The sequence below is a fragment of the Dasypus novemcinctus genome, chromosome 16 (genome assembly GCF_030445035.2).
Source record: "Dasypus novemcinctus isolate mDasNov1 chromosome 16, mDasNov1.1.hap2, whole genome shotgun sequence".
NCBI classification, from domain to species: Eukaryota; Metazoa; Chordata; class Mammalia; order Cingulata; family Dasypodidae; genus Dasypus; species Dasypus novemcinctus.
The window spans coordinates 27,968,040-27,987,046 of record NC_080688.1 but is presented as its reverse complement, the minus strand read 5'-3'; positions in this window follow the sequence as shown (position 1 = coordinate 27,987,046).

The following is a 19,007-nucleotide window of genomic DNA, read 5'->3' as shown; positions in this document are numbered from 1 at the left end:
ACATTCAGCTGGGCAATGCCGTCAGTAAAAATAACATCTTCAAAAGTTCCTATTTACTGTGGATTCACACCTACAGGGACATGGCTTAGGACACATGCTTATGGGGATGTATAATTCAGTCTACCACCATTACCACACACAGATTAGGAAGCTAAATTGCAAAGTTACTGCTTTGTATGTAAATCTATAATGAAGGTGAGTAGACTTGCCAGCCATATGGTTATAAAAGGCAGTTGGACACATGGGAAGAGATAAACAACCTCCACCTTCTTATTTATATAGGAAGAAGCACAGGCAACCCAGAGGGGAAGAGGCAAGCTAAACAAGAACGTTTTACTGAAAACCAAGTAGTAGATGGAAAAATAGCTACCAGTTACATAAAAAAGCCAGAAAGAAAGTTTTAAACATTTTTGCAGGGAATTGGTCAGTAGGGAGCTTGGTGAGTATGATTTTTCTTTTGTAGAGGAAGAGGAAGCCAAATTGGAGGGGGTCTAGAAGCCAGCTGTTCATAAAGACATGTAAACAGCATTTGTCCCTTGCACTCTGCAGGATGTCCTGCCTGCTGTGTATCTCTAACAATAAATAACTTTCAAGGGGAAAGTTAGGCTTGGAAGTCAAAGTTTGCAATAGTAGGAGCACAGGAGGACTTTATTGCCAGGCACCAGTTATTGGAAAAGTAAGAAGTTTTAAATTCTACTTGCCATTACGTCACTTTCATCTGCAGTTTTCTTTGTTGTTGTTTTTGAGCAGATGTATAAAACTATCATGCTTCTCATCATTATTGGGGCTCCCTATTAATTAGGTTCTCCTTCCATTCTCTCTTGATGGAGGCAAATATTCTACCTATTTGCTTCTCTGAGAGCTTTTTTCTGCATTTCCCTTAAGATCTCCACTTTTTGTAATTTTACGATGCTTTCTCCAGAGTTTTTCATCAAAAAGCCTTTTTATACTAAAATCACTTGTAAACCTTGCAATGTTCCAGTGGCAAAGAAAAGATTCAAATTTTAGGAAAAAAGACATCACTAAGATATAGGATTTACTGCAAGAATAGACCGTATCTGTTCATCAAAAGATCCTTAACATGATACAAGAAGTGTTTAATCAAGGAAAGTGGACTTGGTGCAATGGTTAGGGTGTCTGCCTACCACATGGGAGGTCCTCGATTCAAACCCCGAGCCTCCTTGACCCATGTGGAGCTGGCCCACGTGCAGTGCTGATGCGCGCAAGGAGTGTCCTGCCACACAGGGGTGTCCCCCACGTAGGGGAGCCCCACGCGCAAGGAGTGCACCCCGTAAGGAGAGCCGCCCAGCGCAAAAGAAAGTGCAGTCTGCCCAAGAATGGCACAGCACACACGGAGAGCTGACACAGCAAGATGATGCAACAAAAAGAAACACAGATTCCTGTGCCACCAACAAGAGCAGAAGCAGACAAAAAGAACAGCAGCAAATGGACACAGAACAGACAACTGGGGGAGGGGGGGAGGGGAAGGGGAGAGAAATAAATAAAATAAATCTTTAAAAAAAGAAAAGAAGTGTTTAATTGTGGAGGCAACAGAGGGGATTGGAAATTCAGAAGACCTAGACTAAAATTATGTCTCTGGAGATTATTTGACTCCTGGACAGATTATTCAAATTCTCTGAGTCTCAATTGTCCTCCTCTATAAAATTTGAATAACAGCCTCTCTTCCTAGAAGAATAGCTACTACCTCTAACGACAGTAATAATAAGAGCTACCATTTATTGAATCTTAGTGTGTGTATTTTGCATCAGTTACTCTGCTTCAATCTGTACCTCTACCTGTTCCAGGACTGCATTGGGCAACTGAATATGGCTGGGGAGCTGCGCTGACTGCTCTCATTTAAATTCATCCATCCCTCCCGGTGGACAATTTCATATTTTATTCTCACTTCTCAAACCTCCAAAGCTTCCTCATCCATCCCCTGTTGAGAACCTTGTTTCTTATTTCCCTGAGAAAATAGAAGCAACCAGAAAAGATTGTCCACATTCTTCCATCTCCACATCTATCTGCTTACCTGCCGCTGTCCCCAGAGACTTTGTTACTCTGGATGGACTGTCCATGTCTCCAGCTAAATCTTCCATCTTGCGCTCTAGATTCCATTTCTTGCTGTTACTAAGGTACATCATTCCAGTGATTTCCCACTCTCTCCCCTGCATCCTGGTTTTCCTCTCTATTAAGTTATCCATGTCAGCATACAAACAAACTGATATTTCACCATCCAAAAAAAAATCTTTCTTGATTCCAATTTTTCACCTAGCTACCACTCTATCTGAAAAACTCCTAAGAAGAGTCATCTCTACTTGCTGTATGTCCTTCCTCTCTTCTTATTCTTCCTTGAACACCTTTTCATCAGGCTCCTGTCCTCACCACTCCGAAGAAACTCCTTTAGAAAAGGTCTACCATGGACCTTTTTAAATTCAGCGGTCATTTCTCAGCCTGCATTGGATGCATATCAGCGTTGCCATCATTAGCTTTCCATAGTATGGCCTGTATTTAGATTCTTCTCTGCTACACTCTAGACTGACATTCAATCATCTGCGTGTTTTTCACATCCTTTTTGCCCCCAGGATAATTTGGTTTTGAGCACTGAAGCCCATAGACAAGCCTATCCCATCTCCTCATGAAGCCAGGATCCCTGAACACTGCCCCCCAGCTTTTGTACTGGAATGTGTGAGACATTTAGCTTCCTATAGACAGATGTTCCCCCAATATCACCAGCAGACTTGTATCAATATGTTACCCATAGACCATATCCATTGAGAACTTCAAATTCATCAAGTTCCGAAGTGAATTCATTTTTGTTCTAAAAACCCATTCTTTCCCTAGAGTCTCTCTTTTGGTTAATGGGACACTGGTCCCCCAGCCACCAACCCAGAAGCCGGGCATTGTTCAAAATAACTCCATTTTCTTCACCAGGTCTCTGAATCTTGTCAGTTCTGCCTCACAATCTCTGTTCTCCTCTCACATCTGCCACTAATGCTCCAAACCATGGGTTCAGCATCTGTGCTCCACTTTTTGCAATAGCTTCCTGTCTGGTATCTTTATCTCCTGTTTCACTATTCCCCTCCCTGCACCAACCCATCCACCATGCTGGTACACAGTGATCACCATAAAACTCAATATGGTTCTGCCCTTAGAAAAATACTTTCATGTCTGTCTTTCTTTTGCCTAGGAATAAGTTCCAAATTCCTTAGATGGCATATAAGTTTTGCCATTATCTTGTCCTACCTCTTCCGTCTCCCAAATTCAAGTTTCCCTGGACATTTCAAACTCCTTTGTAATGATGGGTCTCTGCATTCATTCATTTATTCATTTGATCATTTGCTGATTCAGCAAATATTTATTGAGCTTTTACCAGGGGCCAGAAGCATACGAGTGTCAGAGATACAACACTAAGTCCACATTCCTTTGAAAAGCTTCTAGTCTAGTGGAGAATAGTTATAAACAAAGAAACAGTCTAAAGTACTGCGATAAGTTCTAGAATGGAAGTAATTGGTAGGGCACAAAAATCCCTGTCTTGGGGGATTTGGGGAGTTTTCCACAAAACATACCAGCCAGGCTAAGATCCAAAGAACAGTTAAGTCAGTGGTGAGGGACTGGTGATGGATGGGGGAGAAGTTCCAGGTGAAGCAAACAGCACAAGCCCCAAGTCCCCAAAGTAAGAGAGAACAGCCGCATTTCCCCCTGCCTGTGATATCTTTCCCTTTCTTTCTTCCCCTGTTGAATTCCTAGTCATCCCTCAAAACCCAAATCAAACAGCTCCTCCTCTGTGTCATCTCCGGTGATTGTTCTAGGGCTAATGGTCCACTCCTTCGTGTCACCAGTATCCTTGCAACACAATCTCTGGTGTAACATTTCTATTTGCATAGAACACTTTTAAACAATTTTATTTAGATATAGTGCTTTTATTTATCCTTCTCCCATTAAACAAGGAACTCCTGCTCCTTTTAATTTTCTTTCTTTTTTTCTTAGCACCTCCCACGTGTCTGACATTCAACAAATATTGGTTTAGATGATAACAATCATGTTGTTTGATTGCAGTTGTGAATTCCCTATGTTCCAGACATTGTGTGCATAAATTATCTGAAAGTGCTGGAAAAAGTTTGAGAGTGACAGAAGTTAAGGAAATCTATTATAGGGGGTGGGAGGTATACAGAAAACTCATATTTTTTAGTGTAACATTTTTTGTGTGATGTACGTATCTTCAAAAAATACACTTTAAAAAAATGAGGTGGTGGGGAGTGGGGAGTGGGTTATATGGGAACCTCTTATTTTTTTGTTTTTTTAATGTTTTTTAATGTAACATTCCTTGTGATCTATTAATTTTTAAAAATTTAAAAAAAGCAAAAAAAGACTTTCTGTTGAAAATATATGTCACATAACTGAATAATAGGTAAATTAATGTTAATTCTTATGGGGGAAATAAATTTAACTTGTTATTATTGAAAAAAAAAGAAAGCTATTATGTACCAGAATTCTTGGTTATAAACAACAAAAACTGACTCTGGCCACGGTAAACAAAAGGCAAGTGAACTGGAAAGATATTGGTGGGGCAGGGAGGGTAGGGGCAACACAATCAACAGGAATTTGGAGGAGGAAGCTTGGAAAACAGAGGGGAACCAAGAGAGTTTCGGGTGCTAAGCAACAGCCAAGGTCACCTACTGAAAACTCCTTGCTGAAGCAGCCCACAGCCCTGCCCTCACTCTGACCTTCAAATGCTCTCTTCATCCGGTTTCACTGGCTAAGGCTCAAGGTCTGGGGAGCCTTAGACTCAGCTTAAATCATGTCTCTAAGGCGGGGGTAGAAGAGGCTGTAATCCCTTCCCTAGTAGGAATTGGGCTTGAGAAAGAGGGAAGCAAGGTTTTGCGCAGGAAGAAAGTCTCCCCCAAAGAAAGAAAACGGAGTTTTAATGAGAGGAAGAGAGATGCTGGACAAAAACCAAAATAACAAATGTCTTCTACAGACATCAGGAAGAGCTTTGTGGAGGGAGTGAAACCTGAATAGTCATTGAAGGATGACTATGATTTGGAAAGGCAGAACCAAAAATAATGAAATAAAATAAAAAAACGTTGAGGGGAATAGCATAAACTAGGAAATGGTGGGGGGTGGGGAGGTTTTGGATGTTTGAATTGGGTAGAACCATAGGCAGACTGTATTAGACACAAACCTGATGGACCCCCTGGGTGCTAGAATCCAACCAGATACACACCCGCCCTGAGGCTGCTTAAGCCTCCCATTTGCCTCCAGCTAACAGCCGCCTGGCATTTCCCATCCCCCTCCCCATACTTCTGGACATGGAGGAAACGCCACCCATGGCAGAAACCCTGATATCTCAGGCAGCTGCTAACTGGTACAGATGATGAAATGCAGAAGGTGGGGCAGTTTACTCCCCACAGGGTGAGTGTTGGCCCAGGGAAAGAGAAGATGGAGGGAGCTAGACTGGAAAGACCTACTTGCAGCCCACAGGGAGGAGTATGGAGAGAAGACACACCTGCCAGGCCACTTAATGCGTTTCTTGACGGCTCATCGCACAGCAGTAGCCAGCTCAGTAGGCACTGTATCTTGTTCCTGTCTCTCTCTCTTCACTTCTCATTTTCCCACTGTTGTTGCCCTGGATTTGCCCCCTTTCAACTCAAGCGTCGTCAGTGTCGTCTCTGCCTAGGGCTCTGAATATGGAGCTACTGTGCTAAGAACCGACCCCCCAGGACGGAGCCGTTAGTGAGAAGGGGGAAATGGGTGTAGATAGGTGCAGTATTGCCACGTTGAGCCGGAAGACACCGGGGGCAAGGAATCTGAGCTAGAAACAGAAGCCATGTGAAATTATAGTAGGTTCTTAAGAAAAAAAAACAGGACAAAAAACTTGTTAGAAAAATCTCTCTGCTGGTGGTACACAGAAAGGAGTGGAATCAAGAGAAAGTAAAGGCAAGTGACTGTGTTTATTGTCTGGCTGGAGGTAATGAGAACATGACCTTGGGGCTGGAGAAGAAAGAGAAGCAAAATGAGATTTCTAAAGAAGAAACAGGATTGAGTAACTAATTGGATACAGATGATAAGGGGAATTGGGGATTGAAAATTCTCTTTCTGAGAATGAAAAGTAAATAGATTAGATGGGAAGGCGAGGCAACCGGAGAGGAGATTTTATTTTCCTCATGGTGGTTCTTTCTGTGGCCTGGTAGTTTGGGCTGGCTCAGCCCTGGGAGACAGGTACTATTATTTGCATAATTTTGCTAAGATGAAATAGGCACAAAGTACCTCAGTAAGCTAACCAAGAAGAATCCAAGCAGAGGAGTCTGGAGTTTGGAATTTGGAAGAAGAGTTTTACTTAGTGAGTTCAGTCTTCATGTGGCTGTCTTATAATAATGAGCTGCAGGATATGATCCTGTTGGATAATGACTAATATATATTTTTAAAGTTCTAACGTTAAGGAGGGAAGGAACTATAAGTATAAGATTCTGAAGGTAATAAAAATGAATATTGAAAAGTATAACAATATAGATGGAAAATAAGGTGTAAATATATGAATGTAAGTCAGTTTCTGAAAGATCCAGTGGAATAAAGGATGTGAAAAGTCTATACAATTCTGTGAAATAGGAAAATAGAAGATCAGCACAGGAGGGGATGCATCAGTCAGGATATTCTAGGTTATATGTGGTAACAAACAACTCCTAAATCTCAGAATCTTACAATGACAAACATATATTTCTTGATCATTGTGGATTAGCAGTGGGCTCTGTTCACAGTTGCCACCCAGAGATTAGCTGATGGAGACTTTGTTTCAGCACATACCTCCATAATCACTGAGGCTGGAAAAGAAGGAAACTTATCTATTGCTTGAGCCATGTCTGCTCTCTGCTTGTTGTATCTCTCATGTTTCCTTGTTGTGTCTGCTCATTGCATCATCTGTGTCAACTTGCCATGCCAGCATATCATGTCAACGCACTGGATTCATTGTCTTCTTTAGGAGACACCAGGAACTGAACTTGGGACCTCCCGTGTGGTGGGTGGACGCCCAACTGCATGACCCACATCTCCTTCCCCCTACCGGCTCTTAAATCCTCCACTTCCATTTCTTTGGTCAAAGGAAGTTCATTGGCCAAGGGATTTCACTGGCCATACCTAACTTCAAATGAGTGTGGGAGTGGAATCCCATCATGTGTCTGTCAGTGGAAGGAGAATCAGCAAAATTTGGGGAAATAGCATTAAGGACAACCACATAGAAATTCTTATAGACTATGCTGGGACATGGCGGATAGACATGCTGAGCGAGTAGAAGGTGACAGAGGGAGCACGAGAGGCAGGGATGAGTTGTAAGGTCAGGGGCGGCCGGGATCAAGTTCAAGTTGAGCTAGGGTCAAAAACGCAATCAGGATAGCTCCCCCAAAAGTAGGGGTGCAGATGGGGGCAGCTGCAATCAGGGAAGCTTTCTATTAGAGCAGCTTGCGGATTCTCCTGAGATTCTCCCCCACTTCCCCCTAATCTAGGAAACCCTATTCCATCTTAGCACAAGGAGTTTCTTTTCTTTCTGGTCTAGACATTCTCCAAGGCTGTTCGGAGACAAAGCATTTTCCAGGTCCAGGAGTGGAACTTCATTAGGGCCAGGAAAGGCCTGAAGTGACAGAAGCAACTAGTCGGCTTTCCCCGAGGCTGGGGCCTGGGTCTCTGTTGCTGGGCACGTGGGATCTATGCCACACTCATCATCCCAATGCTTCCTTGTTCTACATTTCCTGAAAACCAAGACAAACACGAAAATGCCAAGGGCCACATAGGTTTTTTTTTCCCCTGAAATGGTTGCTCAGTAATATATCAAATGATTTTTCCAATTTTATTGATATATATTAATAAAGCATAAACCATATGAAGAGTACAATCAGTGGTATTTGGTGTGATCACGTGTTTGTGCTTTCATCGCCCCAATCACTCCCAGAGCACTTTCATTATTCCAGTAATAATAATAATAATCAAAACGCACCACCTCTCAATCTCTCTATCCCTCGTCTGCCATACATAGCCGCTATTCTTTTTCCTTCTCTCTAGTATATTTTTGTTTTGTAGAAACTGTCTTGTAAATGCAATATCACCCATATTTGTGTTTTACATGAGATTTTACTATCTTATACATTCCCATGCTACAGTTTTTAGCTTTCCTTGTAGTAATATACATGACCTCAGACTTTCCTTTTCAACCACTGTCCTATCCACACAATCATGCAATTACATGCTAGTTACAGACACCATGATATTTTTTCTGAAAAAAAAAAAGAAAACTTGGAAATTTACCTGCAAATATTTTACTGTAAACAAATTTAAGAATTTATTATTTGTGAATTATCAACATAATTGACAATATTTTTAGCTGCAGTTTTCCAAGACACAATGCTTTTCAAACAGATGGTTCTTAAATTAACTGTCTTATAGATTTATATCATCTATAGAGCTAGCATCTATAGATTCTTATAGAACTGAGGGCACAGCTTTCATCTTCAATTCAGGGAGGGCATATATGAAGAAATGAGCTAGAGATAATGAGGCAGGATTGCTTGGTTTTTTCATTACCTAAATTCCTTTGATATTTAGAACCTAAAGAATGTAGAAGAATCTACCAATTTTTTTTCTATTAAAATGCTTTTTTTAAGTATCAGATGTTTCAAGTAAGTTTGTAGAAAATCTTAAGTGAATTTAAGCCTGAATTCTTTAACAACTACCAGTAATGCAGATGGTATATGTGTTAAACAAAATGAGTCATACCCGTCATATACCAGATGTGAAGTGAACAGTAAGAAGACTAAGAACGAATCAGCTTTACAAAACGAAGGAGGACAAGAGTGACACAAACACAATAACACTGCTGCAAACACGCACACAAACACACACACAAAGTCAAGGTCACATCCAGTTTCCCAAAGTGCCGGCACGCAACAGAATTTCTACACTTTGTCTTCCTTCACTCTGGGTTCTTCTGCTAAGGCAGTAGCAATTTTATGATGAAACTAATGGGCTGGCTTCAAGAGAATTTGGCCTGCAGGCAGGAACGCAATTCTATCCCAACCGCACGAGTAGCCTAACCTAAGTAATGCACAGCTCTGTAACTCACTCATAAAAAGCTCTGGTCCTGAAATCTGTGTATAAGCACCAAACAAGATAGGTTCATTTAATGAGAACCATTGGTGCAGGGCAAACTTCTTAAATTTCAGTGCAGACATTAGAGAAGGAAGCAAAACATATGTAGAGGTGGAAAACAAACATATTTCAAGAGCAGAGCAGCATATGTCTTTCCTCTCAGAAAGTCAAGCCAAAAGTGTCTGAAGGGCCAGCTAAGCAGCCAAGGATGGAAAACAAAATAACCATATGAAGGGAAGGAAAAGAGAAGGTCACCTACCACATGTGCTGGTCAGAATGTCATAACTTTTCCAGGGGGATCTTAATCTACTCTTCCCCAAGTCACCAGTTCATTGAGCTGGAGGATTTGCTTGTTACGCGACTTTTAATTGAATAGCTATTTTTCATTAACATTCCACACAGTTTTGGTTATCTGGAATGGATTGATACATAATCACTATTCATGAAAGCCAGGATTTTAATTACTAGGATGAAGATTATATATAATTAATTTTAACAAGGACACTGGTGTTCTCCAAAGCCTATAAATAGATGACCCTGGGTAGAAAACACTGTTGGCTGAAATCACCCATTCTTTCTTGCCAATGAACCCCCATTTTATCTGGGGTTAATGTGGACTTGCGCTTGGTGGAAGACTGGGCTCTTTCCCAACCCTAGGAGTGAATCGTGATAAATTCAAGTTTGCCATGGTCATTCCTTCTGTTTGCCCGTGTTTGGTTTAGATGTAGGCTTTCCTTTATCAGCATTATTGAGGTATGTTTTATATATTGGAAAATACAGCATTTTAAGTGTAAAATTTGGTGATTGACAAATGTAGACAGCCATGTAATCACTACCACATTTATGATATGAAACACTTCTCTTACCCCAGAAATTCATGACTCTCCCCACCCCCACTTCTGGAAATCACTGTTGGACTTTTTGTCACCATACTTTGTAGTACAGTGGAATCATAGTATTAGGCTTTCATGCTTATCTTCATTTGCTTAACATAACGCTCTTGAGATACATTCCTGTTGTGGGAAACAGCAGTCTTTCCTTTGTATAGCTGAGTAGATTTCACTATATAGAGCACCACAGTTTTTTTTATCGATTGTGATGACGATATTTTGGCTACTCTCTGTAAAGGTGTTGTGAGCATTCAGTTGCAAATATGTGTGTGCATGTGTGTCATTTCTTTTGAGTAAATACCTAGGTATGGGTATGGGTCATATGGTAAGTCTTTAAGAAACTGCCAAACTGCTTTCCAAGGAGGCATTCCCCATCAACAAGATAAGATTTACATGATTTCCAGTTGCTCCACATCTTCATTTGCATTTGGTATTATCAGTCTTTTTAATATTGACTGTTCTATTAGTGGTACCTCATTTACCAAATAATACCAAATGATATGATATTGAACATCTTTTCATATGCTTATATACCTTGTGTATATCTTCTGTGGTTAAGTGTCTGTTCAAGTCTTTTGCTTTTTTTTTTTTAAAGAGGTACGGGGGGATTGAATCCAGGACCTCGTACATGGGGAGTAGGTGCTCAGCCTCTGACCTACATTTGCTCCCCATTGAAAGTTGTTTTTTTCATTTGTTTGTTTGTTTTTAGGAGATACCGGGGAATGAACTTAGGACCTCGTAAATGGAAAGCAGGCACTCAAACACTTGAGCTACATCCACTCCCCTTGCCTATGTTTTTTTATTGAGTTGTTTTTCTTCTTGATATTGAGTTGTAAAAGCCCTTTGTATATACAATATAAATTCTTTATCAGATATATGTTTCAAATATTTGTCTTTTAATTTCCTTAATACTGGCTGTTTTTAAAAAAATGAGCAGGCTTTAGTTTTTAGAAAAGTTTCAGATTCACAGAAAAATTGAGCAGATAGTGCAAAAAGTTCTTATCTCCCCACACCATACTTTGCCCCATTTTCCCTACTATGAACATCTTATGTTGGCATAGTACACTTATTACAATTATTTAACCAGTACTGACACCTTGCTTTTAACTAAAATCCATACTTTGTTCAGATTTCCGTTGTTTCAACATAATGTCCTTTTTTTCTGTTCTAAGATCCCATCTAGGATCCAACATGACATTTAGTTATATCTTCTTAGGCTCCTCTTGGCTGTGACAGTTTCTTGGATTTTCCTTGTTTTTGATGAACCTGACAGTTTTCAGCAGTTTGGTCAAGTATTTTGTAGGATGTACTTCTCCTGGAAATGTTTCTCATCATTAGATTGGGATTATAGGTTGTGGTGGTTTGAAACTGTATGCATCCCAGAAAAACATGTTCTTAAATCGAATGCATTCCTATGGGTGTGGATCCATTGTAAGGAGGACATTTGATGAGGCGATTTCAGTTAGCCCACCTCAATCAGAATGGATCTTAAGCTCATTACTATACTCCTTTATAAGAGAATGAGATTCAAATACAGAGAGAGAAAGTTGCAGGAAGTGAGATGCTGAAACAGAACTTGGAAGAGAAGGGAAAGACCAGGAGGCACTGCCATGTGCCTTTCGACAGAGGAACCAAGGATCACTGGCAGCCAACCTAGAACGCCACAGTCTTTGGAGAGAAAGCATTGCCTTGATGATGCCTAGGAACTATAAGCTTTTACCCCAAATAAACCCCCTTTATAGAAGCCAACCCAGTTCTGGAACCTTGCGCCAGTAGCCCTTTGACAAACTAAAACACCATTTAATAATTTATTCAATTATTTATTCATATGGATATTTATGTCATATTCATATGGATATTTATATCATACTTTGAGTTACAATCCAATACTATTTTATTTTATATTATTGCTTATATTTTTCCAGCTTTAGTGACTGGGAGCTCTTGCAGTTAGCTTCTTTGGCATGCACCCATCATCCTGAGTCAGGCTGTTTTCTTTCTATTTTGAGCACTTCCTTACTTTCTGACACTACAAGGTGCTCTGAGTGCATCTTGTACAGTCCTGCCCCAGTTCTAGAAGCAGCCATTTCTCCAAGGAGTCCTGTTTCCTTTTATTGGAGTATAGTATCCCATGTGGTGTCAAGATGTGCTACTGGGGTGTCACTGTTCTTACAACTTCTCAGCTGAACAGAACAAAGAAATATGTGTGTGTATACATGTATACCCATGTCTAAAACATATCTATAACTGTTTCTATGTGTAACCATATTAAGGTAAACATAACTTCTTGCTGATGTCTAAATTCTAATCCATTACCACATGGATCATTCTAGCCCCTCTCCTTGCTTATCGGTACATTTCACTCCACAAATGAGAAACCTGGTTCTTACCATCTGCCATACATTCACCTAATTGTTCAGTTCCTATATACATGTATAGCAGTATCAGACTTGTTAACTTATGCCCCCGTGGGAAACAACTTTATCAATTAGAGCTTATGTGCACTTCCTTTTGCCTTTAGTCTTACTGACTCCATTCATTTTCAAGGTTAAGTGAGCACCTTTTCCACCCACTTCTTCAGCGTAATATATTTTACTTTCATGTCACAGTCTGCATTCTTTCCTGAGATCCCCCAACGTCCTAAATTATTTCTTAATATTTGTGTAATTAAAGTTTATTCTTTGTGTTATGCAACCTTATAGGTTTCAACAAATGTGTAATGTCATGTATCCACCATTACATTATTACACAGAATACTCTCATCATAATAGTGACTTGAAGATCAAGTTTTACATTTTGACAAATTTCAAATTGTCAATTTTTTTCTCTTACAGTTTGAGCTTTTCACAATTAACCTAAGATATCTTGCAGACTTTTTTTTCTATATTTTATTTCTTCTATATTTTATATACTTCTTATCACCTATGACCTATTTCAAGTTGCATTTTGATGTGACAGAGTCAAAGTTGTTTTTTTTTGTTTATAGATGTTTAATTGTTCCAGCACTGTTAGATGAAAAGAATATTCTTTCCCCATTGTATTATCTTGACAATTTTTTGAAAATCGATTGTATATGATTGGCCCTATTTTGAAAGTTTTACCTTGTTCCATTAGTCTGTATGCAAATAACATACTGTTTGGTTACTGTAGCTTTACAGTATTGCCATTAGAATATGTTGCATGAATTTATTTTTCTTTATCAAATTTATTTTGGCTATTCTAGATCCTTTACATTTTCATATAAATTTTAAAATAAGTTTGCCAATTACTACAAAAAGAAAAACCTGCTGGGGTTTTGATTGGAATGCATGTAATCTATAGATCAATTTTAGGAGAAATGACATTAATAAAACCATGAACATCCTATATCTTTCTATTTACACAGGTCTTTTGTAATTTCATTGAGCAATGCTTTGTCCTTTTATTGTACAGGTTTTGCATATAATTTTTTTTGTTAAATTTATCCTTATGTCATGTTTTTAAAATGTTATTTTAAATGGTATTTTTATTTCAATTTTAAATTATCACTAGGGTTTAAAAATGCAATTAATTTTTGTATATTGACCAGTATCTTGTGAGCTTGCTAAGCCCCCTTCTTATTTCTAGTAGGATTTTGGGGATTTTATAGTATTTCCTACATAGGCAGTCATGTGATCCTCATATAAAGAAGATTCACTTATTTGTTTCCATCTGAAAGTCTTTTATTTCTTTTTCTTGCCTTATTGCACTGGGTATGACCTTTAGTACAATGTTGAGTAGAAATTGTGAGAGTGAACATTGCTAATCTGAAAGGGAAAGCATTCAGTCTTTTGCCATTAAGTGTGATGTTAGCTGTAGGCTTTTGGTAGAAGTCCTTTATCAGATTTTGAAAATTCCCTTCTCTTCCTATTTGGCTGAGAGTTTTCATTATAAATAGGTGTTGATAATTCTCAAATATATTCACTGCATCTATTGATGTGATCGCATGTTTTTTTCTTTTTTAGTTTTCCAATGTGTTAAATGTATCTTGCATTCCTCAGGGAAACTCCACTTAGTCACAATGTATTATTCTTTTTTGTATTACCAGATTGAGTTCACTGAAAGTTTTTTAAGAATTTTTGTATCTATGTTTTCGAATGATATTGGTTGATAGTATTCTTTTACTGTATGTATGTTTTATGGTTGTGGTAATGCTGTCCCCAAAAAATGAGTTGCACAGTGTTTCTTCTTCTGTTATGTGTAAGAATTTGTGTTTAAAAGTTGGTATATTTTATACTTAAATGTTTGGTATAATTCATCAGTGAAGTCACATGAGCATGAGTTTTCTTTGTGAGAAGGCTTTAAGCTATGATTTCAATTTCTTTAATAAGTAGGGATCTATTAAGATATATTTCTTCTTGAGCAATGTGCATCTTTTAAGAAATTTGTTTATTTCATTTAAGCTGTGAATTTTTGCATTAAATTATTCACATAATTTTCTTTATTATTCTTTTAAATAATATCCCATCTATAGCTTCTCTAAGGATGTCACCTCTCTCATTCCTGTAATTAATAATTTATGTTCTATCTCTTTTTTCTTCCTGATCAGTCTGCCCAGAGTATTTGTGAGTTCATTGATCTTTTCAATGAATCAACTTTTGGGTCCATTAATTTTTTTGTTTTTTTTTAAAGATTTATTTTATATTTATTTCTCTCCCCTTCCCCTCTACCCCCAGTTGTCTATTCTCTGTGTCGACTTGCTGCGTGTTCCTCTGTGACTGCTTCCATCTCCATCGGTGGCACCGGAAAACTGTGCCTCCCCTTGTTGCGTCATCTTATTGTGTCAGCTCTCCGTGTGTGTGTGTGGGGGGGGGCACCATTCCTGGGCAGGCTGCACTTTCTTTTGCGCTGGGCGGCTCTCCCTATGGGGCGCACTCCCTGCTCATGGGGCTCCCCCACGCGGGGGAGGGGGGGACACCCCCGCATGGCAGAGCACTCCTTGCGCGCATCAGCACTGCACATGGGCCAGCTCCACACAGGTCAAGGAGGCCCAGGGTTTGAACCGCGGACCTCCCATGTGGTAGGCAGACGCCCTCTCCATTGGGCCAAATCCGCCTACCCATTAATTTTTTTCTATCGCTTTACTGGTTCATCTCTCACTGATTTCTGCTTTTTGTTGTTTTCATCCTTCCACTTACTTTGTGTTTAATTTGCTTTTCTAGTTTTTGTAGGTGGAAGGCTAGGTTATTAATTCAAAATCTTTCTTCTTTTCCATGTATTTCATCTAAGCACTGTAAATTTCCATCTAAGCATGCTTTAGCTATATTTCACATGTCTAGATAGGTTTTGGTTTTGTTTTCCTTGTGATTTCTTTTTTGTCTTGAGGCCATTTGGAAGAATGTTATATAATTTCCAAATATTTGAGCATTTTTCAGTTATATTTATGTTTTTGGTTTCTCGTTTAATTCTGTTGTGTTTAGAGAATATATCTTGTCTGACTTTAACTCTTTCAAATTTATTGAGATTTCTTATGTACCGCGACATGGTCTATTTTGGTATATGGTATGTATGAATTTAAAGAGTATGTGTATTCTTTTGTTGTTGGGCAGAATATTTCATAATTTCCACTTCGATGATAATATCTTTCACATCTTCTTACTTTGATTTATTGTCTACCTATTCTATTACATATTTAGAGGGGAGTGTTAAAGTCTCCAGATATATTTATGGATTTGTCTATTATCCCTTTCAGTTCTGTCAGTTTTTGTTTCATGTGTGTTGAAACTCCATTATTAGGCACAGAGACATGTAAGGGTGTTACATCATTTTAATGAATCAATCCCTCTATTATTTTGAAATGTCCCTCTTAATCCCTGCTTGAATTTCTTGTTTTGAAATTTACTTTGGTTAATATTAATATAAGTAATCCTGTCTTCCATTTAATTAGTGCTTGCATGGCATATCTTATAATAGCCTTTCACTTTTTACCTTAGTCATATCTTCATTTTAAATGTGAGTTTCTGATAGATAGCTACAGTGGATCACACATTTTTTTTAATGCAATCTATTTCTGCCTTTTAATTGAAGCGTTTAATTTGCAAATAATATAATTACTACTCTGGGACAGGTTTAAATCTGCCAATCTCTTCTTTGTTCCTCTTCTTCTGACATTTCTTGGATTAATTCAGCATTTTTTAGTTATCCCAAGTAATTTCTAATATTGACTTATTAGCACCACTTCTCTTTTTCTTCCTTTCTTTTTTTTACTTTTTGCTCTAGGCAAAAATTAATTACTACTTTAATTTATTACAAACTTCAAAATATAAGCCATACCACTTTTATTCAACATTATATTGGAAGTTCTAGCTAGAGCAATTAGGCCAGAGAAAGAAATAAAAGGCATCCATATTGGAAAGGAAGAAGTGAAATGTTCCCTATTTGTAGATGACATGATCTTATATCAGAAAATTCTGAAAAATCCATAAAAAAGCTAATAGAACTAATATATTACCAGCACAGTGGTGGAATATAAGACCAACATGTAAAAATCAGTAGTTTATCTACTTTACTAATGAACAATCTAAAGAAAAAAATAAAATAAAAATCCGTGTACGAATAGGAACTACAAGAATAAAATATATAGGGATAAATCCAACCAATGATGTGAAAGACTTGTACACAAAAAAACTATAAAACATTGCTAAAATAATGAAAGAAGACTCAAACAAATGAAAGGACACTCCACATTCATGAACTGGAAGATTAAGTATTGCTAAGGTCTCCAAATAGTCAAAGCCATCTTGAAAAAGAATGAATTTGGAGACTCACACTTTTTCCTGTGTGTATTAGTCAGCCGAAGGGGTGCTAATGCAAAGTACCAGAAATCCATTGGCTTTTTATAAAGGGTATTTATTTTGGGTAAAAGCCATAGCCACAATGTCCTAAAGAGTTCAACTCAAGTGTAGTTCATCACCAAAGTCTGTTGAAGCAAGATGGCAGGTGACATCTGTGAGGGTTCAGTCTTCCTCTTTCCTCTTAAGCTCCATGGGCTCAGCTATTTCTGATCTCAGCTGTAGGCTGAAGGGTTGTTTCTTTCTGGGTCTGCTCAGCTGCTCAGGCCTCTGGTCTCTTCAGCTGCAAACTATCAGGCAAAGGGCTCATCTCTCTTCCTGGGTCCTCTACCATGTATATGGAGATGTCTCTTGTTGTGTTATTTTCTCCCATGTATCTACTTTGGTGTGTCTCCTTGAATGAGTCCCGCGACTCAAACTGAGTCGCTCTAATGATGTGCCGAATCGAAGCCCTGATCTTAACATAATTTAATCAAAGCCATCTCAGCTGAATCTAATACAGTTAAAGGGTATCACACCCAGAGGAACAGACCAGTTTGCAAACATAATCAATATCTCTTTTTGGAATTCATAAATAATATGAAACTGCTACACTGTAAAATTGAAACTTAACCTAGTACTATATATTGCCTAAGAGCTACCTCCTTGTTACTGAAATGTGGCCTCTCTCTAAGCCTAACTCAGCATATGAGCTCTCTGCTTCTCCCTGGCTTGCGATATGACTCCCGGGGATGGCTCTCCCAGGCACCGAGGGATTATTACCAAGCACCAAGTAGCAAGGCATTTGGAAAAAGACCTTGACCAAAAGGGGGAAATGTAAACTAGTTTTTATGGCTAAGAGATTTCAAAGTGAGTCAGGAGGGCATTCCAGAGGTTATGTTCTGCCCATCTCTGGAGGATCTCACTGACTGCCACAGTGTCTCAAGAAGGGGGGCACCTGAGGCCTCTAGAAACGTCTTGGCACTGTAGGAAAGGCAGACCACGCCAGGAAATTGGCACCTCATCAGTGGGTCTTAACTTGGAATATATGATAACCTGTCTCCCCAGTGTATCAAAATTAGACTCATTTGTAATTTTCCTACACATGGCATTTCTTCCCCTTTTATTTGAACCTGTAATTAGCAGTATGCCCATTAAATATATGTCCAGAGATTTAAATCTTCAGTTTGTTCGTCTGCTGGTTGAGCCTTGAATATCAGCAGAATATTACAACCAACATCTACTCTCCAATTCATCAAACTCACCCAGGACAACTAAAAAAGGGATGATGATAGACAATGCCCATCCTAAAAAACAGAGAGCATCTACATCTGCAAGCAAGACAGTTCCATCCCCCTGCCCCATGGAATCTAAGCCCCCTCTCACTTGGAAGCAGAGTGGGCATCACCACCCCCAAATCCTCAAGATTGAGAGAAATGAACACACGTAAGGGGGGAATGCAAATATGGACTGAAGTAGATTTATTTTTATTCTAGTAATGGAAGTCCTTATAACATTAATATAAAGACAGTGGTCATTAGAGTTTCTGAGGGGAGAAAGAGGGAAGAATAGATGTAACAAGGAGCATTTTGGGGACACTGGAATTGCTCTGCATGATATTGCAATGATGGACACAGGCCATTATACATTCTGTTAAAACCAATAAAATTGCACAATGCAAGGTGTAAACTATAATGTACACTAAAGCAGTATTTCAATATATGTGTTCATCAATTATAACAAATGTGCCACACTAATGAAAGATGTTGTTAATGGTAGAAAATGTAAGATATTTTGTTTGGAAATAGAAATCTAGGTTGACAGTTGTTTTCTTTCAGTACTTTAAAGATGTTGCTCCACTGTCTTCTGGCTTGAATAATTTCTGGGTAAGAGTTCCTGTTATTGTGTTTGTCACTCTGTATCTAATGCATCTTGTTTTTCTTTTTGCTTTTACAAAGTTGTATTTATTGCTGGCTTTCAGCAATTCAGTTGTGATGTATCTTTATGTGGTTTTCTTTGTATTTACTCTGCTTGGGGTTTATTGAGATTCTTAGATCTGCTTACAAATAGTTTTAATTAAATTTGGGGAAATTTTGGCCATTTTGTTTTCAAATATTATTTTCTGTTTCTCCTATATTTCTTCTTTTAAGATTCCAATTGCATGTATGTAACACAGCTTGATATTGTCCCACAG